Source organism: Stegodyphus dumicola, chromosome 8 (genome assembly GCF_044657685.1).
Source record: "Stegodyphus dumicola isolate Sdum_Otavi_A_Nest chromosome 8, ASM4465768v1".
Classification (NCBI taxonomy): domain Eukaryota; kingdom Metazoa; phylum Arthropoda; class Arachnida; order Araneae; family Eresidae; genus Stegodyphus; species Stegodyphus dumicola.
The window spans coordinates 96,133,815-96,157,228 of record NC_140775.1 but is presented as its reverse complement, the minus strand read 5'-3'; positions in this window follow the sequence as shown (position 1 = coordinate 96,157,228).

Below are 23,414 nucleotides of genomic sequence, written 5' to 3'. Positions count from 1 at the left end.
ATTGTTGTAGAAATCGACAAAGTTTTATGCCAATTTAAGGTTTTTTTCATCCCCTAATTTTCAGTTGCTTATGAGCGTATTAAAAAAGCTTTCCCGCTCAAAATGTTAACTATTTTAAAATATTCGTAATCGCACTCGATTTGATGTTTACAGTTTTTTTCCCTTACGATTTCTCTAAAAAGAATTGTAACTGTATTTAATACAGAAAATTTAATGGATTTGGAATCTGCGCAGAATTAGAGAATTAGAGGACTGAAACTATCATGGAGGGAATTTCTAAGGGAAACTAGATCTCATCCACAATGAACGTAGAAAAACCCTGGAAAACTTTCATAAAACAAGCGCGTTCGCCAGGATTTGAACCCATGTGGAATTACCAGAGCTTAGCGGTTTTAGCGCTTGGCCACTGGGACCTCCACAGCCCGATTTAAAAATCTCGTTTAGAAAACTTCCATCTTGGATTGTGACAAGTTTCGTAGTTTGAGGGTTAGGATTATTTGAATACAGCAAAGCACACGAGGACTATCTGCTTTTAAGGAGAAAGATGCCTTCATAAAAGACTTTCTAACGGGAAATGGCTCATATTCATGTTACATACGAAAAAATACCATACAGCCATCGCATTCTTTCCTCTGAGTTTGAATTCAATTCAAACAACTAATATACAGCGGTTTTATCGAAATACACCCATATGCGGTCAGGTCGTAAATTTAGAACCCCTTTTTTCCTGGGGGGGGGGCTGAAAAGTAGAGGATAATCTTGCTCCTGCTCTTGACAAAATGTGGGTGGGGGTCGTTTAAACATCTAACTTATCTACATTCAGTTTTATACAGAGGAAAATACAAATTGAATTCTTCGAATGAATGCAATTTTGTACAATGAAAATGTATTACTTAATGATAAACTGTAAGATAAATAACATTTTTTTTTTTAAAAGCCATAGGTGTAGAAAGACAGATATTTGTTACACGAATGAATTTGTAGTAAATATTGAGTTTTTCATTTCGAATGCTATGTTCCATGTATGCGAAGTAGCTGAGTATGTGAGATAATACTCATAACCGAATGGCTTTCAACCTCTTCACGGCTAAGGACTGTTTCTCAATTACATTGTGGTCGCTGCTTTTTAGTTAATTTTCTAATGACATAAAGAATAACTGTTTTTATTTGAGACTTATGAATAAAATAACGCAAACTAGACTGCAGAAAATTCTTAAGATTGAAGTTAAATAATACTGAAAAATTTTGTGTTTTATATGTAGTAGTATTAACTACTACTATAATCCTTAAATGGAATCCTTAAATTATATATATCTATGTATAGGTATATATAAATGGAATCAAATATAGAACAAGGTATAAAATATTTTTATTATACAATGTTTATTACCATACGTATATTTACGTAATATCAATATAAATAGTTAGTTAGGTTTCGTACATATATAATTTATTTTTATATTTGTATTTTTTGTATTAGATTCAGTATTGTATACGTATCTGACGTTTAATTTGTTCTCTTTTTGGGTTACGACTTTAAGTAAGAAAGAATTGTTAGGGTCTTCATAGGGATTACATTATATACAATCAGTTAGGATCCGACTTTTCCTTTCTTTTAATCATTATATATATTGAAATACTACTTGATAAGTATACATAAAATATAGCAGTTTTTTAAGCTACTTATTTATATATCTATTGTTTGGTCTGGTTTGTTTGATTATAGCAAAGCATTCGACGGTTATTTGCCTAAGGGTAAGGGTGCCTCGTAGAGAACTTTCTAAGCAAAACTGACTCTTATGCACGTTACACGTGGGGAAAGCCTCGAAAACGCCAATACAGCTGATCCGGATTCGAACCCCGTATCGACCTGCCAGAGTTCAACGACTTTAAGCTCAGCCGCTAGTGAGCCCCCCCCCACACACACATCCACACATATACATTAAATAGTATTTACATGTCGTTTATAAAGTATAATTGAGTGCAATTTAATCATAAAGAGTTAGAAAATATTCTACGGAATTACTTCACTTCGTAGACGTTTTTTTAAGCTTCACCATATTTCTTAAAGAGAATCTCAATGCTAGTTCCATTTCCAAGCTGTTTATGTACCTTATTTTTCATGCTTTGAATTATATTTAGAAAATTATTTCACTTGGTTATAGCTGAAAATGCAGTTTTTTTATTGAAGAATTTAAGGGTAAGAAGAGAATTATGTCCTTTTCTAATTATTCTTGAAGCATTTAAATTTTTTTTAAAAAAAAAAGCGCACATTAATACGGATCACTGAACTAAAGTGCTCGATACAGGACAGATTAATTAGCTACTAAATTTTGATTTTCGTTGAGTAAAAATGAATTCATCTGCATTCTATAAGAAAGTAAATATTCAAAAAATGTTTTATTTTCCTATTCTCGCAGTCATAATATTATTCTTAAATATTCAGCTAATTCATATTCAAATATTCCAATCCATTACAATAAGTAATAAATCGATACACTAAATAAATAATTAAAATCAATTAAATGGAATTTTAATTGATTTTAATTGCCATTTTCCCTCTGATAAACCCCTCTTTAGAGTTCAATAGCAGTCGATCAGCTTTTGTTAGGGGTTCATTTTTCTTTATGGTATGCTTACGTTATATATGTATGTATTATGCATTGCTCATACTTGTCAATTGCAGCTTTTAATATCTTTTGGAAAAAAATCAATATGAGAATCCAGAAAATGATTCTTAGCGACGCTAAAACTAATATTACTAGGCACTCTCATGCCACAGTATTTAAAAAAAAAATCCCATTGTTTAAAGGTAGATTCTATGCTCATATTTTAGTCTAAAATTAAAAGATGCGAGTCAAAATTAAGGGGGTTGCTCTTAGAAAGCCTCAATTAGAAGTAGTTATATGAAATGTTAATCAATACTTATAATTTTACGGATTAAACACTTATTCCCTATTTGATCACGTGTATGGCAAACAGATATTCGTCATTCATAAAGAAAAGAAAGGTGAATCAAAATGAGTTTTCAAGGCCTTTTGCATACATTAGCAATACTTATTCTCGTAATAACAGATACGTATGTGTTATTCTCTTCGTAATTTTCAGTACATATATTTATATTTATAATTAAGAAATCTTTTGAAAGCAGCGTCAAACAGCTGTCAAAATTATATTTTAAAATTGTTATTTAGAAATGCGCTTATAATGGTTTTTATATTTACGAAAGATACTTCCCGTTTACTCAGGCTCACTGTATTCAAGTCGATAGGACCAATTGAATGGAAAGATCGATTTCTTAATTCATTTCCAAGTTTCAAATCGGATGAATGGACTCGCGAATAAAATGGCACATTAAAATACGGTCACTGAACTACAGTGAGCTATGAAAATTTTAACAAAGGTTTCGTACTTTATCTTATGAAAACAAAATATCAGAATCTAATTAAATGTTTCACTTATTAGAAAAATAGAAAATATAAATATTTGTGAATAAAAAGAAATTATCTTTAAAAAAATAAAATTTAAATGAAAAAAATAAAAGAATTACAAAATATTGCAGAAATTACATAAAATAGCGAATAAACTTATTCGGCACAAGCTCGCTAAATATAAAACAGATTGTACAGTCAGAAAGCTCGCCTTGTCACAGAAATATACTGTTCATCGGGTTTAAAGGTTATTCAGACTAAAGTGCGAAGTTCAGTGAGTAACTTGTATTTTCCTTTGAATGTATAAACTAGCCAAAAAATTGAGCACTTGACAATTAGATGCAAATTTAACAGATGGGAGCACTTGACAATTAGATGCAAATTTAACAGATGGATTGAATGAACCCTACTGCAACGTACCACTTTGTGTAAGCATTTTCGTGGATTTCCTTAAGGTATGTAAATATGAGCCCATTTTCCTTAGAAATTCTCCATGAAATCATACCTAGCCAACCCTCATATGTTTTGCCATATTCAACACAAAATCATTCTTAAGATGATTAATTAATTTTATGTTAGATAATACGAAGCTTTTCAAAAATTAGGATGCTTTCCGTAAACAATTAGTATTAATAAGGGCTGTTCAACTGGAATTAGGTTGGATTATTTGTTTATAGCAGTGCTTTTCAGCCGACTTACATGTACCTGTATGTATTGCTCAGAGGGGGGTGGAAGGAAATTCCTGAACGAAAACAATGTAATAATGAAATGTTAATAAACAAATAAATATAACTTTTCGTATCTTATGTAATTTGTCTCCATTCTGATACCATGTGCATCATTTATTTCTGATATACTGATACTGAATGAGATCTAAAAACAATTTTTGTTTTAAATATATCTCCCCTTATGATCCCTAACACAGCCGTTTACTTTCCCCTTCCGTAATTAACGTCAGTCTCCTGCTCTTGACCGCATTTGCCATGCCACCGTTTTATCGGCCACTGATATGGCCGTAGTATAATAGAGGAAATAACTATTACCAGACTCTATGGCACTTAAATTAAGAAATTAAAAAAAGAAATCACTTCTGAGGTAATCTTCAACCCAAGTTAAGTTTTTTATAGCTAATGAATAATATAATAAATACATGGAAGTTTTCCTTTAAAATATTAGGAATTATTGGAAAAAAAAAAAAAAAAAAAACTTCTGTAATTTATAAACGAGGAAACGTATTTAACCAGATCTTACATGTGTGAGAAAAATAATGAATTATGATCTCCTCTAGTGGAGATCTTTGTAATTGTATTTCTAGTTGCAAAATCAAAGTGAGAAATCTAGTCGCTGAAGCCAAAGAACCACTATCAATTCTTGTAGGCTTCTATTTCCAGCAACGGAATAGATCAGCTGCGTGGAATCTATATGTAATTCTCTATCTATATGTATCTATATGTAAAGTAAATGCATGTAAGTTTTCCTTAAAACGTTCGCCAGAAGTGGAATATTTCTATCTTGGAAGATAGATATCGCGTGCTTTAGTTAAGTTAGGAAATCTAAATACAGGGCAGACAGTAATATGTTTGAGGCCCTATTCTAAAATTTAAAAGTACGAAATCGCCCTACATCGCCCTCTTTTACCTACATTTATACTTTTATCTTAGAATTATATATTGCTTTTATCTTAGATCTTAGAATTATAAAAATACTTATACTTTTATCTTAGAATTATAAAAATTTCTCTAAATTAATGTTATTTGGATTTGCAAACCATTTTATGCTAAAATACATCTTCCCAGATGGTGGTCTTTCACTCACTGGGATTCAATGCTTCTTGAAGATGCCGATTCATGAATGAAAAATTATTTTATTGCTTTTCCCTAATCGTTCACACAAAGGCCGAACCTTCGGGCGAAAACAGCCTATCTATTGGTGTTAATTCCTTAGTTAAGAGATAACAGCACTGAGCGGGGGAAAGTACGTTTGTTTATTTGTAGAAACCTTGAAATTTCTTTTCCTTCAAAATTCAAGCAATACAAAAATATACTCTCTAAGGTATGAAACTTTTAGGTAATGAAATTATAAAATGCGGTATATATACACTCTTAGACAAAAACAAATAAAAAAAAAACGACGCACCGCGACGCATCGAGAAGATATAAAGCAAATTGGACACAAATTCATATGCATACAGGTTTCTACCGAAAATGCAAAATTTTACATTTCGGCTGCCAATGAATGAACGGTTGTCGCTATAGCGCATCTGATCTGCGCAATTGTCAGAATATTTAAGAGGAGAAATCACGATTCCAGGTCATAAATTCTTCACGAATTTCATTCCGTGTACTCTGGTAGACAGTAACTATGCCTCGCATACAGGTGCGCGAACGATTTGCGCAGATGTCAGAATTTGAGAGAAATCGTGTAGTTGGTCTCAAAGAATCCAGTTGGTCTTATCGGCGAATAGCTCGACATTTGAGCAGGAGCAATGCCACTATTAGATGATGTTGGCAGGAATGGGTGAACCATGGCCGCACACAGCGTCAAGAAGGAAGCGGTAGGCCTAGAGAAACGACAGAACGTGAAGACCGAGTAATCGTCAGAGCGGCACGCAGAACCCCAGATGCATGATTATCATCGATTGCACGTGCAACTAGTGCTTCAGTGACCGCAAGGACCATTCGACTACTATTGACCTCTGTACAACGTCAAGTCCGTTTGCAGTGGTGTCGGGCTAATTCGCACTGGAATGTCACTGACTGGAGTAAAATAGTCTTTAGCGACGAGTCCCGCTTTGAACTGAGCCCTGATGACCAGCGAAGGCGAGTCTGGAGATGCCCCGGACAGCGGTGTGATACCAACCTGACTGTCTTCCGGCAGACAGGCCGACAGCCAGGAGTGATGATCTGGGGTGCCATTTCATTTCATAGTAGGACCTCTTTGGTTGTCATCCGTCGCAACCTTACAGCACAGCGGTACGTCCACGAAGTTCTAAGGCCCGTTATGTTGCCTCTCATGTCACGCCAATCTGGGCTTTCATTTCAGCAAGATAATGCCCGACCCCACACTGCACATGTTTCTACTGCTTGCCTTAGTGCTTGCCGAACATTACCTTGGCCAGCAAGGTAGCCGGATCTCTTCCCTATTGAGCACGTTTGGAGCATTATAGGCAGGGCCCTCCAACCAGCTCGGGGTGCTGACGATCTAACACGCCAGCTGGACAGAATTTGGAACGATATCCCTCAGGAGGACACCTGCAACCTCTATCAATCGATGCCAAGCCGAATAACTGCTTGCATAAGGGCCCGAGGTGGAAAAACGCGTTACTGACTTTTTCACTTTGTAAAGCTCATTCACTTCAATAAATCATCAAATTTTCCTCAAACTGTAATCATTTGTTTTTCTGTACATGTACATCACTTCTACCGATTTTCGTCCCATTCGGATAACTCCTTCTTGGTGCGTCTTTTTGTTTTGTCTAAGAGTGTATATAAGGAATTATAAATACTAACTTTAAATACTAATTTTAAATACGACAGTACGTTTTTCTGCGGATACGTAAGCTTGAGAAAGTAGACAGAAATCTGCATTGTTTCACCTATCAACATACTGTAATGGAAAAGCGATACTAGAAAAAGTAAATTTTAAAAATTTGCGAATGGCGGACTAATAGGCGGACCTTGAATTTTTTTGAAGCAAGAAATGCGAAAATTCAGCAGTGCTCTCATTATGCTTCTACCAACAAGGTCTTCCAAATTGTAGCTGGAAGAACATCCATTTATAGCAACATAGGGAGAATGGTATATTTCCTTATTTTCCTCCCGCTCTTATAGGGCGAGTGAGAAGAAACACGAGACTCTGTCGGCCTAATTCATGTGTTCACGAATTATCGTCTATCACGTTTTCATTCGGGTGCCACTGTAGAGACATTTCGTTTTTCTGAGGAGAAAATACGAAAAATCCTCTATGTTCTCGCCGGGATACGAACACCAGACCTTCCGACTGCTAGTCCGATCAACTGTCACTTACACCACAAAAGCCCTCAAGAAAGAATGAGATACTTTCCTATAATCTATACGGTTATATAAACTGATGATTCTAAAATTTTATTACCATAAGACTGGAAAAAAATTCAGGTTCTAATTCATTTTCATACATTTTAAAAGAAGTTCAATTTTTCAGAAAGTTAAGATAAAACATTTATTAAAATGTCAAATTTAAGCATTTCAATTATTTATATAATAAAGGATAAACATTATATTTATGTAATAAAGAATAATTATTAAATATAATAATAATTTTAGAAAGAAATTTATTTCAAGTGAAAAGTTTAGCTTAAAAGTAACGGGAAAAGGCACACATATCGAAATTATCTCTCTTAAATTAATGATATCTATACTGCTGAAAATTTGTTACTTGGCATGCCTACTGCAATATTCACGAATAATGATCGTTATTAGATTAATACAGGCATAGCATATTTCTATGGAAAGATTTGCTATAATTCCTAATTTAAGTTTCACATACTTTCATATTTAGGGCACTAATTACATCGCACGGAAGATTACTGAATGTATCATAAAAGATATGCTATATGATTTATGTTTAAAATGACTAAATGTTATATGCTTACATGTACACATACTCCAGAAACCTGACACATTTCAAAATTTCTAATAAATCAAAATTACTGGAATATTTCATCAAAAAGCAGTTTTTAAAATTTTGGTAAATTTCGTGCGATTTCGACATAAATTAGCCTGATTAACAAAAATGCAAAGCTCTTGAGGCCCATTAGAATACAAGTGATTAAGATAATTGAACCGCAGTAGTTCAACCTGGTTCCGAACCTTAGAAAGCACTCCACAAAGAGATACTTGTCTATAAGTAGAGAATGCTCGCATGCTTTGAGCAAAATGAAAGAACCATAAATGAAATACGTAAGTCTCCCCCTTAATAGTCATAGTATCTAACATCGGGGACTAAGACATTATAAACATTTCTTAAACTACTTGTAGGAAGAGTTAAAGGAAAAAAAAAGTAGGGGGGAAAAAAAAAAGCAAAGAGATATTTTCGGGTTTTAATGGCATTAATGCCGTAATTTACGATATAATTTTTTTCTCGGATAGATATTTTACACGTATAACGAATTTGCTAAATCAAATTTAACTTAACAAATTCTTTTGTAATAAATGTCTCGAAATTATAATTCCGTTTGGATCTGAAAATTGTTTTATGCTAAAATAAAACTTCCTAGACAGTATTTCATGGAGGTTTACTCTTATCTCCATGAGTACTTTATTGAGTGGGGAAGGATGCTTCTTGGAGACTTACTTTACTCCATTCCTATATTAATATAAGCATCGTATATTTCCATGGAATGATTTCTTAGCAAGCACAACTTAAGTTTCATGTATTTTAGAGCTAGGCAATTAATTACATTACATTAAAGATTACTAATGCCAAAACATATCTTTGTTTGCCTCAACTATACCTGAAATGGCTCAAATGACCTATAAAAAAGAGCAGGGCGAAAAAACACTTCATTTTCCAAAAACATAATACAATTTCTTTTCATGAATTTAGTTCAAACATACAAATGATGTATTGATTTAGAAGTCAAACAACAAAAATCAGCGTTATATTTTCAAATTTTCACAGGACTAGTTTCGATGGTTTTACCGAACAATCATCCTCAGCTGCAAAAGCGCAAATGAACGAGATAAGATATAATGATTAGATAAGAAAACATAAGAAAGCCTGGACAGGAGTCAAGCTACTGGCGCCATCTGTTGATGAAACCAGAACTAAAACATAATTTCCTTAAAGGCTGAGGCAAAGATGGATTGGAATCAGAGTCGTTAACTGGAACAGAAAGATTTTTTTGAATGTGAAATGCCTCTGCAAAATCCAGTTCACCAATGGAAGATGTTTTTTGAATAATTTTGGCAGCAGAAAAATTGAAAGTGTGATTTTCGGACCAACAATGTTGGGCAAGAGAAGACTTCTGTGTTTTCTTTAACATATGCCTCATGTTCCTTAACGCGAAATTTTAAGGCTGTCTTTTAGTTTGGCCAATGTAAATTAAACCACACTGGCAAGGAATCATGTAAATACACCAGGAATTCATATCTGGAATGGAGTCCTTGAGGATGGAACTCTGAATTTTATTGATGGGAGAATAAACGACCCGAAAGTTAAATTTCTTCAAAATACGTGCAACTTTATAGCTAATTGATGAAAAAGAAGGGAAGAACAACAGAATTTTTATAATCTCCTAAAACAAGAGTGTGCCTTTTGGTCTGTTGAGATGAGAATTTTTTAATTGCTTGATTAATAATGTTGAGTGAAAAGCACCTGTCAATAGCCATTGCTTTTAAATAACTTGGTTCTTCATCAAGGGATAGTTTGGAGGAGCAAATTTGAAGAGCACGGAAAACATAGGAACAAAATGAAGCTAACTTTTGTTTTGTCGGATGACATGATTTGAAGTGTGGTGGAAGGCAAACCGATGAAGGTTTACGGTTAACCGTAGTAATGAAGTTGGATTTGTTACATGTGACTAGAATGTCGAGAAACGGAAGAGAATTGCAAGTCACGAGTTCAAAAGTGAACTGAATAGCAGGATCAATGGAATTCATTGTTGAAAGAACTTTATTTCAGTCATCCTTTTTATCTTCAAACAGGATAAAATATCGTCTACGTAGCGAACCATACCGGGAAGTTTAAAGTTTAAAAAAATTTTGATTCATAATAACGCATGTAGATATCAGCCAGGATGGGACTGAGGGGGGGGCTTCCCTTGGCTAATCCCTCAGTTTGCTTGTAATATTTACTTTGGAAAACCAAATGCGTTTGTTTCAAACAAAGTTGTGTGAGAGAAATTAGCTCATCAATTCGATGCAAGAGAAATGAAATTCGCGAAGTCTGCTTTCTAGCCCACCGGGCGGCTCGCATTCAAATCTATTTACGTCTCGAAAACTGCAGTAAAAATTAACCATGTTTACAATTTTTTTTTCATTTAGTGTGAACCAAAATTGTCCTGAAAACGGCCTTTGTTAGATTTTCTCCCCCCTTCTTGTAGGGCGATCAACAAGTCGTTTCACTTAAGTGATGGTTTCCTACTGTCCTTTGATTACCGCCTAGAGGCGAGTAAGCAGATGGGCTGCTTTTGCCCTTACGGAGAAAGGAACACGTTTTGTGTCCATGCTTTGGTTAGACGAAAAAAGATATTTTTTTCTGGAAATCCAAAACAGAAAAGGAAGTTTTGTATTGCCTTGTTACTAATTTTGTGCATATTTCTAATCTTAATTGCTTATCAGAGCCGTGCCAAGATAATTTTTCACCTGAGGCAGAAAGGTCAATGCGCGTCCATATAAATATAAAAATAGCTACACTTGTATTAAGCAAAAGTAACTGTATTAAATCAAAATGTCATAACTCTTATAGCATAATTATACCATAATTCTTAAAGTATTTTTTAATCGTAGTTTTATAAATTCAGAGAAATAATGTAGCCAATTATTTATAATTTTCAAATGAAAACGTTAAAAAATTCGTTTTTGATAAATAAGAAATAACACTGAAATGCATATTGCATTAATTTCCAGGTTTTCTTGCAATTTTTTTGGTTTGTTTTATTGATTTAAGTTTGACGAAGCCTATTTCCTCTAATAATTAAGGTAATTTTCGAATTCGTATAGCCAATTTGGCGCCTCTTCTAGTGATTCACATGAGCCCGGCTTTGTTGCTTTTTAAGTATAAATGTTATTGATTTTTATTGCGTTTCGGTATTTTAATGTACGTTTATAAAATGTTAATTTGTTTTTATATGCATATTTCAGTAATATAATCTTACGACTAGTGAGACAGTGTAGTTTAACTAATTTTCTGCTTTTGATTCATGTTATCGAGCTTTAACGCTAAGAAAAAAATTATAAGAGGCTTAAAATACCTAATTCCTATTGAAAGCTACATGTAATTGATAATTAAATTACTATTAAAATACCAAACACATGCTCAGTGTCAGTCATTTCGATATAATGTTTGTAATTCATTTTACCACAAATTTATTTCGTTTATCTTGTTTCATATTTATAAAAGATGAGTTTACCTTTATCGCATTTATTGGTTGATAGAAGTTATGAAATATTGAATATTTTGAAACAAATTTCAGTTATAATAACCTTATTAAAAATTTTCTACATATAGACAACAAGTCACAGATACCTCTCAGTTTCCGAACTAAATTACATGGTACTAAAATTCGGTGCATTTTCATATGATTATTTTTGACGGAAAGAGTTACCTTACGTTAATCACAAAAGAACATTGTTTTAATTCTTAATTAAATATAGCACTTATATTAAATTGCTAAAATTCATTGTTAGGAAAATCTCGCTCTAAAAAATTAGACACTTTTACCTTTCAAAGTGGAATTTTTGTGGTTTTATCTGTGCATAATGTGGGCGCGAGTAAGTTTTTCTTAGAATGTCCTCCACGGAGGCATTTTCCCCTTTAGGCAGATAGCTCTCGCGTGCTTTGAAGGAAAAATAAAGCAAACCAAAACAAAAGCTTCAAAATTGGTGTTTAACATTTTTTTGGGTTCAAATACGCAAAATACTTCTTGATCTCAATTCACATTATCAAATGTTATTATTTAAATAAATAAAAGCAAGCTGAGGATTTCCATTTAAATTGTTTGTTTTAAAATAAAAAATAAGAACAGTAAGTTTTGAATAAATCTTGTCAACATCAAGCAGGGACAGGAACACGCCAATGTAAAATTTAATATTAGGCCAAAAAGAAACGCTTTGACGTAGATTTTGGATAAAACTTAATCAAATTCGCAGGTAGTCAGAGACAGGCCTTTCTTCAGTAGAGAGAAAAAAATGTTTCTGAAGTATTTGTGTATTTATTACATAAATGTTTTAATGCTTCCATAGCACTGCTAATCGATAAAATTTATTTGATGAAAAGTAGGAAGTTTGCTTTTAAAATTCCGATTTTTCAACTTTTTCAGTGACATATGTGGCATCGAAAAACACGTCTGGCCAGGAGGCAGATTAATGGCTGAAAAATTATTAGAATTTAAAGAGGCATCGAACAAGAAAATTTAGGGATGGCGAAATTCTAAGAATTTGGCACTTGACAACGGCAAAAGTTTTAGAATGTAGAGAGCTACAGAATTTAGGCAGGGCAAAATATTTTAAATTTATAGAACATCGGTCAGTAGATCCCACAGCGATTGCACTAAGAAACAAATCGACCTGCTCCTCGATTATGCGGATGGACGCAGATTAACTTCTGAAAGCTCAGCGAAGCAAGAGCTATACATAATGCAGCTATTTACGATTTCTGCTATAATAAACTGAAATTTAATATAATAATTTAACGCTATATATCAGTTTACGAAAACATGATGATACTTTTGAGAAATTTTCTTTAATTCCCCAGTACACTAAAAAAAAAAAAAAAAAAAAAAAAAAAAAAAAAAAAAAAAAGTACAATAGATTATATAATGATATTACTAACAAAATGATGTCGATGACGCATTTAATTTTTATCTTTTTATTTATCTAAATAAACATGTCATTGAGTTTTCCATAACTTATAGTTTTGCAAATTAAAAATGTTCAATAATATAATATGTGATTATGGTATTATTGGTATGGTGCTATTCAAGGCAAAGCACACGAGGGTTATCTGCCTAAATGGAGAGATGCTTTCGTGGAGGACTTTCTAAGGGAAACTGGCTCGTATACACGTTACACATGGGGAAAACCACGAAAACGCCCATGCAGCCAGCCCGTTCGCGGGATTCGAACCTCGGACCGAACTACCAGTGTTCAGCGTCTTTACCGCTCGGCCGCTGGTGGGTAATATATGATTATGAAAGCTGTGTAAAAGAAGAAAAATTCTTGCACATTCGTCAGGCAGCATACGATGGGCACCTGCTTGAGGAAAAGGATGCGTTTGTAGATGACTTTTTCAGAGAAACTGGTTTGATATATTCAACCTAAAATTCACCAAAATACCAAGCAACGAACGCATTCGCCGGAATTCAAACTTAGGCAAAACTACCAGTGTTCAGTTGCAAAAGAGAGTTAACAACATAAACAGGCAACATGTCTGAAATTAGTATTTATTGCATCCATCAGTGATATGATTTTCTGATATAATTTAATGGAATATCACTGTAAAAAAAAGGGAATCTTTTTTTTTTCTTTTTTCTTTTGTAAGGAGATTTTTTTTCCGCTTTGTTTTCAACATTTGGTTGAAATGCAAATTAAATAAATATTTACAAATGCAGAATATTGGATAGTTATTGATGATTTCGAGATTCAGTTTCTGAAATCCATTTCATGTGTCATTTCCTTAAAAAGGTGATACTGAAACCAACTTTCGAGGAGTAAAATGATTACTAGAAAAGAGTTTCCGATTTCTTTCATTCTTTTATTCTCATTATAAATTTGTCCCGTAGTTCTTAGAACATTCTTCTATCCGTAAGTGATGATTTGCTTTCCGAGAAAATTTTCTGAAAGGAATAAATTACTTAGTCTTCAAACCATGGGAAAATCTTGCCATCGCCGGTACTTAATTCCCTTCATTTACTGAGATAACCTGCTTTGTTATAAGTATGGTACTTGTTTTCTGATTTTTACTGAATTTGCATGCTCAAAGCTATCTAAATAAAGAAACGCTATTGTAAATATCAGGGTATGAGTACATATATGAAAGGGTTATATATTTTTCAGAATTCCCCTATGAGCTGTTTATTCTTAGGGCAGAAAGAGGGAAAAGCTTGCATACATCGCCATTCCCGGAAACTAGACAGTACCGAAAACATTACTAGACAGTCCGGTTTACCAGACAATAGAGTTTATCTGATTCCTAGTTGTAAAAGCTGACAGTTATAAATTGTTATGTTCATGGCGACCTACAGAAGGCATGAAATTACTTCAAAAGTTCCGCTGCTATAAATTTTCAGACTGCAATTTTGTTCCTTTAAAGTTTCGAAAATACCTATTTTTTAAGTATTTTTCGGTACTTATATTAATATTGATACAAATAATATAGAAAGCACCAAACGTAGCTATGATGTATTTTAATTTGTCCTTAGTATTTTCTCACATATAGTATTAACACTTTGTCTACACGTTTCTAATGTTTCACCATAGTAAGCCTTCTCTTTCCGAATGTATTCAGTTCCTTTTCGCTTTCGTTTTCTGCTTCTTCTTTTTTTAATTTTATTTATTTATTTATTTAATGTTACCATATCCTGAGTTTTACTCTAGCTATTAACTAGAGTATCTACTAGGTAGCATTCATTATAGTACATTCATTATATTCATATAGCTACTAGCTAGCATTCATTATAGTACAAAAACTAATATAGCTTGTCAATATCAACACATTTTTATCTTCAATAAAATCCACTAATTCGATTGATGTTGTAAAAATTACAATTTAATACTTTAGCCAATTATTCTGATTATAGTGATTTAAATTCGATTTTAGGCAACATATGCATTCTTTCAGAAAACGCGATATATTGAGCACCGCTGTTACAAGTAAATACTGTACATTCAACCGATTCATAATATGTAAATGTAGCATAACTTCTTTTCGAGTGCTTGCACTGAGAGTCTCCTTCAAGTAAACTTTAATGGAACTTTATTTCATGAAAATTTAGAAGTATTATAAAAGCCTCAGAATTATTTCCATTGCAAACATTTATGAATTATGCAGAAAAATATATAAGAAAAACATCAATGAGAAACTATTATCGAATATACATTTCATGACAGTAGTAAAACATTTTTTCAGTACCGACGGTATTAAAAAGCTCAATATTGTGATAAGCTAAATAAAATAAAACGGCATTAAAAGTTTAATATTGTGATAAGTAAAAGTATACTAATCTGTAACACTCATTTGATATTTTTGCCATTAGAACTATAATGTAATTCTAACCGTTAAAGTAACATTGTATTTGTATTAACTAAAATTATAATTGTAATTTCAATTAAATTTATCAGTACTTGTTGTTTCCTGCACCTTGAGGGAGACGCATTATTATTATTATTATTTTTCTATTATATAAAATACTGTCCTCAGAAAAAAATGTCTCTAGACATGATTCTGCTCCAAAATTAATGAATGAGGTGAACAGAAATAATCTTGGAACAGCCTTTGGGCAAGTGCTGCGAGTATGCGAAATGTAAGACTGTAATTAAACTTCGAAAATCCTGGAGACTACACTTTCTTAGAATATTGCCATTCGACAAATTATAAGACCTTCCATTTATCTTTAAAGTTTAAGCTATCTGTTATTGACTGAGAAAAGCTGGTTATTCATTGTAGTTAAAACTACAACTAATGCAGTTATAATTGTAATTGTGCCGCCCAGATGGTATAGTGGTTAGGGAAGCCTGACTGCGATACCGAAGGGCCTGGGTTCGAATTCCGGAGAAGGCATGGCTTTAACTGTTCGTCCTTTCATAGGAGACGATGATCCCACATATTAGATGCCTCCATAATAAAGTGACTGCAACTTCTGGCCTTGTATAGACTAATGGAATGTGTTGCACTGTAACTGTTCACAATCTGCCTTTGGGGAAAAAATAATAATAATAATTGTAATACAATGATTGTTCGAATTACAATATAACTTCAAAAGCAATTAGATTTTTCGCTCAGCAAAGTAATAAGTCGTCTTTTGAATACTACTAGTTCAAATCGGATGCCCATTTTGGCAAACAATCTAAATGTTTAGATAGCTCCGTGGATTTCCTTATGTGTAACATGAATACAAATCATTTTATTTTAGAAAGTTCTCTATGAGTACATCATTCTTCTTAAACGTTTCGTTGCATTCAATTAAGTAAAGATCTTTTTCTGCTTTTATTAACGGGTGATGTGAACATGAGCCAGTTTCCCTTAGAAAGTCCTCCACAGAAGCATCTTTGCAGTCTTTACCGTAATCCAAATAATATGACAATCACAGGTGCATAAGAAAATTGTACTTTTATTTGTTCTTACGTGAAACAATGATGGAAAATAGTTCATGCAAGTACTTTCACTTGTAACTGAATAATGCATTTTAACTATTTATGGAAAATGTGTGTTATGTTGAATAAAAGACCAATTCGTAATTTTTTTTTTCCAATGGCAGGTAGTAGCCGTTTATAGACATTGATCACTACTAAGGCCGGTCATGTTATTAAGGAGGGAACTAATACGTGGACCACCGTTGCCACCTATGAAGACGAAGAAATTACATTCATGCCCTATCCGGGATTCGAACCCAGGCTCTTCGGTACGGCAACCAGAGTCACGAACCGCTTTACTGTCTGGGCGGTAATTCATAATAAATGGATTTAGTAAAATGTCTAATACACACAGCAATTAAGCATACTGATTGCTGATCAGAATCCTTTTTTACCAGCTAAAGCAATAGGTTGGATAAAATTATGAGGCTTAGTTTAGTCCTTGATGATCTCTTTTCTGAAAAGAGACCCACCAGCGGCCGAGCGGTAAAGTTGCTGAATACTGGTAGTTCGGTCCGAGGTTCGAATCTCGCGAACGGGCTGGCTGTTTTCGTGGTTTTCCCCATGTGTAACGAGCCAGTTTCCCTTAGAAAGTCCTCCACGAAGGCATCCCTCCTCATAGGCAGATAGCCCTAGTGTGCTTTGCCATAATTAAATAAACCAAACCAAACCTTTCTGAAAAGAAAAGGATAAATGTAATTTTTATGATTTATTTCTTGTGTAACAAGACAAGCGTCCCGTAACAAATCCTTTGCGAAAACATCCCTTTGCACTGGCATAAACTCTTTGCTTGCTTTCCCTTAATCTTGTAATTTAAGTTCACATGTATATCGAAGATCATAAACATACATATTTGCTTACTAACGTTATGTGCATTTCGGTCTATATAAAATATTTCCTTTAAATAAACTCCTATTTATGCTGGTACCACAAACTACAATATATGTAAGATGATTCAGAAGACATGACAGAAAATATTAATATTTTTCTTATAGGTGATTATCCCGTTGTATTATTTAAAAACTCATTATCCAAAATGCAGAAACATTTCGAATATAATATTATTGACTGTAATTTTCAAAAATTATCACGATTTCCTTAGCCTATGTCACTGAAATTATAAGGGGCAGTTGTTTTTCTGATTAAATAGTTACAATCATCTGCTGCGCAATTTTAATTAAGAGGTCATTACAATTGCATTGTAATTTTTATTAGATTATATAATTACAGTTATACTGTTTATTCAATTAGATTTCACAATTAAAATGCAAGTATAATTAAAATGCATATGAGTAAATTGTATATGTAATTAAAAATTGTTACATTGTAATTGCAAGATAATTGCATAATATTATTCCAATTACTATGTGTTTTCAATTGCATTCTGCAATTACATTTGCAATTAAGATCATGATTTTCCTGGGCTACATAACTGCTTTTATCAGAAACAATTGCTATCCTAATTACATTATTATAATTACTTACTGGAGTTACAATGACAGTCTAATTATAATTAGATTATATGATTGCAGTTGCATTGAATATGAAATTGGATTTCACAAATATAGAGTAATTGTAATTTAAATGAAATTACGTAAATTGTAATTATAATTAAAAAAACAGCTACTTTTTAACTATAACTACTTAGTAATTGCATAATTTTATTACAATTGCATACTACACTTAGAATTACAATTATCATCATAATTTCACTATGTTAAGTAATTCTAATTATCAGAGACAATTACTTTCCTAATTACGTAGTTATAATTACCAACTGCAATTGCAGTTAAAATTACGTTATAATTAGCTAATATTACCGTAGTTGTGATTAGATGCAATAAAATTTTTAATTGTAATTAGATTATATAATTATAATGTTTGTGATTATCATTGCATTGTAATTGTAAGACTTAAGAATTAAAATGCAATTACATACATTATTGTTGCATTTAAAAAGTACTTACTTTCTAATTGTAATTGCGAAGCTAATTCCAATTGCAATATAATTGAAATCACATATTTCAAAATATTGTTGCAGTTTCTTGCAATTTTAATTTTAATTCCAATTACATTTTGCCAAACTGCATCTAAAATTTGGAGAATAATTAGGCTGGAAAATGAAAATTCTCTTTACATTTATATATAAACATTTAAGTTTACTATAGCTGGTATAAGCACAGAACAGCTGGAACAGCTGGAAGTTTTGAACGGGCTATTTATTTCGAACTGTTATTCAAAACCTAACGATAAAACCCATTTGCCCCTAGCGAATAGATAGTTTCCTCTCCTCAATTACCTCCCGCAGAGAAAAATTATCACCTGTCAGTTTACATTAAGAGCAGTGAGGGGAGGGCATTCTGAGACAGGCCGTATATATACTGGTTTGCCGTTTCGTGCCAAATTTAGGTTTACGTATATATGCTGCCTTGCCGCCATGAGGACAAAAATATTTGGACGCATATATGCTGCCTTGCCGCTATGAGAGCCATTATTTTCGAACGCATATATACGGCCTTGCCGCCTGGAGGGCTAGACATCTTAATGCACCCTCCATTGGAACATTGGTGAATAATGATTTTACATCAAAAGAAACCACGAGTAAATTTCTAGGAGAAATGTTTTTAACATTTTTTACAAACTCTATCGAATTTTTTACGGTGTAAATGTTATTTTCTAATAGAGTTGAAAATCTAGAAACTAAATATTTAGCTAACGGATACGAGGCAGTACCTAAATTTGATACAATAGGGCGGAAAGGAATATCACTTTTTTGAATTTTGGGAAGAGCATATAATTTGGCACAATTCGCAACAGATGGGATAAGCGAATGTTTTAAGTTGCTTGAAAGCATTTGTGGAGATTTGATCGCAGTTTTTATTTCTGACAGGTTCTTCATTTTCGGACCTGCAATCCAACTCACGGAAAAATAATGACGTATACAAATTTAAAACCGTATAGGGCGAAGCAATTTTTTTCCGCAAATTTGTAGCTTAAAAATTACAAACAAGCAAACAACTTAAGAAAATCTAATACAAATTATTTTCTATTTAAGCGGACAGTTTCGAAAAAACAAAACAAGTAAACAGAAGCAATCCAATAAATGAAAAAATATTAACCACTGAAAATTTGATACGAAACAAACATAAAATAAAAATAAAAAGAACAGATGTAGTTTTTGAAATCTGTAACATTGGAGCAACAAAAGTTTTTATAATTATTATGCATATAAGCATGTATACTTATCAGAATTAATGGAACATTTTATCAAAAAGAATTTTTAAATGTTCGGCAATTTTTATGGTTTTACCGTTGAGCCCTGGTAGATCTCCCGCCTTCCTATCGTGCCTTCGTGGTGTAGTGGTAAGCATACTGAGCCGGTATTTCAGAGGTCGTTGGTTCGATACCCGGCGAAGGCGGTTGCATATTTTTCATCTCTCCGGCTTCCAAAAAATTCTAATGTCTCTACAGGCCTACTTCCAGATGCTCAGGAACGGACTCGCTGTATGGTCATTTCTGTAATTTTCCTGATCCATGAAACGAACGCGAGCCAGTTTCCCATTAATCTTACCCGAGGACATTTAATCTTTCAGATTGATAGGCTTTGTCTGCTTTACCATTATACATCGAAATCAAACAATAGTAAACAACATCCCTAATAACGACAAAACCCATCATCGAGAATAGAAAGAGATGATAAACAATTCTTAAACAAAAGGGTCTTTGTAAGTGGAAAGGTCCTATCTGTGGCCGCGTGACAGCCGAATACTGGTAGTTCGACCAAGATTCGATCCTAGGCGAAAACATGGACTGCATATGTTTTCGTCGTTTTCCACATGTGTAATGCGAATATGAGTCAGTTTTCCTACGAAAATCATTCACGAAAGCATTTCTTGCCTTAAGCAAATAGCCCTCTTCTACTCTGTCATATTCTAATAACCTAACCTTTTCTACGAGATAAAACAATCTCTTTTTTAATGTATGACTCCTAGTGGTGTCAAAATCAACAGTTTTCTTTTTTTCTTCAATGTAAAAAAGACACATCGATCAATCGATGTTGAAATCCATAAAACTTTAATTAAAGTCTATATAAATTTGTATTTTTTCGACTATTTATATACGTGATGGAGAGTTTTTATATACATGATCTGAAACTTTCCGCGAACAATAAGAATCTCTATATTGTAAGCGCAGAATGTCTCCATATTAACTTTCTCTGGAACGTTCAAAATTTAATATTTCGTGAATGTGTTGGAAAGAAGTTTGCATTTAGTCATTAGTTTTTCAAATAAAAATATCGTTTATAATGTAGATTAAATTTGCATATTAACTTTGGGCAGCACGGAAAGAAACTCAAAAATGTTTGCAGAAATTTCCTTTATGTAAGCATCTTGGCGAATATAAATAGTCATAATATTTTTTAACATATTTGTATATATACATAAATGTGGAGAATGTCAAAGATCAGACGAACTTTAATTGTTTTGATTATTTATACAGCAAGTGACACTGAAAATATTTACACGATGGCATTAAAGATTGCTTGCTAATTAAAAGTTACTCAGCAATTCTTCTGAAAGTTAAAATACAGTTCTAATTTTGAACTTACAAATTTAAAGGTAATATTAATAAATTTGACATTTGTTAAATTTGTAACAATTATTGAATCTGAATGACAATATTGTGAATTTCTTTTGATGCAATTATACATAAATCAAAGTGACACAGGGTCGTTACTAGGCCATTGGCTGCCTGCGTACTTTTCTAGGATTGCCACCCCGAAAATTTAAAAAAAACTTCAATGATTAATAAAATTTTTATTTCATATTCACTAAGTGTTTACATGTGTCAAACTGTATAAAATGTACTTACATATGACAAATTGTATAAAATGTACTTAGAATGAATTTAAAATATTTAGTCGTGATATCGGGAGAATCCGGCAGCCCCTGACTTTCGCAGCCCGTGTACTTTTACGCGTTGCACACCCGCTAGGCACGGCTCTGAATTGACATCAAACTTGGCCAAAAGTAATTCATTCTTATAACAAAAATTTTGAGGAAGCACTCCTTTTCATTGTTATATCTACAATATTACTATCAGAAGAAAGGGAATATGTTATATTACTTGATAAATTAAATAAATAAATAAATAGTACAATAATAATAAATGCAGTACTTTTAGCTGTAACAGAAATAAGTGTCTTTTTATTATTATTTCTGACCCAACTTCATAATACTTAACTCACCCAATCAGTTCACAGGAAACATTTTTAATGATACATTTTAATTTCCGCAAAAATCTCTAAAGAAATTAGTTAAAAATACTTAATGGAACTATAATCTCATATTAGACTTCTGTATTCATAAACGTGATTAGAAGAAGCATGGAACTAAAATTAAACATTAATATACGGTTCTGTAGAAATATTTGTTGCTTATATTGTAATATCTAGATTAGTAGGAAAGGCTATCTTGCCGAACAGTCGTAGAAACTTTAATCATTAATTTCTTTTTCATATGAAGACCTCAGTCATGGAAGAAGTCAGGAATAGGGGGTAATGTTTTTACATATTGTTCAAGACTGCTTCAAATAATCCGCGGGGAAAGTTAGTAGAATTTAAACTTTGAATACACTTCAGTTTTACAACTATCTTGTCTTTGATGCTTAACAGACGGAAAACAGATTGGGGGGGGGAGAGAAATCGTTCTACTGGAGACAAAACAATTTTGAGACACCCTCAGACTTGCAGGCAAGCCCGTTTTGAGGACAAAAGTTAAAACTTTTGTGAGACATTTTGGTCTGTTTTTGCCATCGAAGTGAAAACCGGCAATGGGTTAAAGAACAAACTATGAATTACGAAAATCTAACGCAGGGGTTATTGCCCTTTATCCCCTCCTACGAATAAACTCGAAACTTCATATAAAAACAAAACGTATGCTATATCTCACTACGGTTCGACCCATTTTACTATACAGTATTCCTGCCTGGAGCACTGTTACTAAAACCTATCGTAAAATATTAGAAGTTTTTCAAAATAACTTGTTTCTACTTGCCATAACTTTTTCCAAAAAATGCAAAATTCAGAATACGACCATATAAGAGAACTTTCAAACTATGATCCAACTATTGAACATACTGTCAAACGGTCAAGAACTATTCATCACAATCCAAAATGGTAAATTTTTAATTGTTTCTCAAGCTTAACTCTTAAAATTTCCCCTGCAGCAGCTGAAAAGACACTTTTCGTCGCTTGTGGCGGCATTCGTCCATGGATTCGCCTTTTCGGCGTGAGCACTCATGTGCTTTTAAACATTTAAATAACGCCAGCGCCCTCCGGTTAAAACTTCAAGTATTTCAAACGTGTATTCAAACGCCAAATAAAGTTTCAAGTATATTCAAACGCCAAGTAAAAGCGTATTTTAAATGCTAAATGCCTATTGTATTCTGATGACCAATCACCAATGGAATGAAAATAAAACAGTCTAGTTTTCTTAGCTGCACTCTGCTTCATGCATTTTTCTGTTTAATATCATTTCATGTTTTAGAAGGTTAATAAAGTTTATGTGTCTACAAAACTCATTCTTTAAGTTTAAGGCGATTATCACCAGTTCAGGCTGAAACACAGTCAGTTAGAAGCAACTAGCAACAGACAAAGCAAAGTTTGAAAACGAAAACTACAAATAAAACTAAGTTTACAGGTGTCAAAACATTAAGTCGTGAAGATCCGATGTTTGAATCATTGGTCTGGAGTGTGTGAGCCATATGTTTGCCGATACATTCATTGCTCTAGTTCATAAATATGATGATTCAATCCATATCTAAAAATTAATTTGTAATTGAGATGTTTCAGACTAAATTTCACGGACATTTCCGGATTATATCCCTTACTGCTAAAAATTGCTAAACTTCGTTGTTCAAGTTGACATACTGT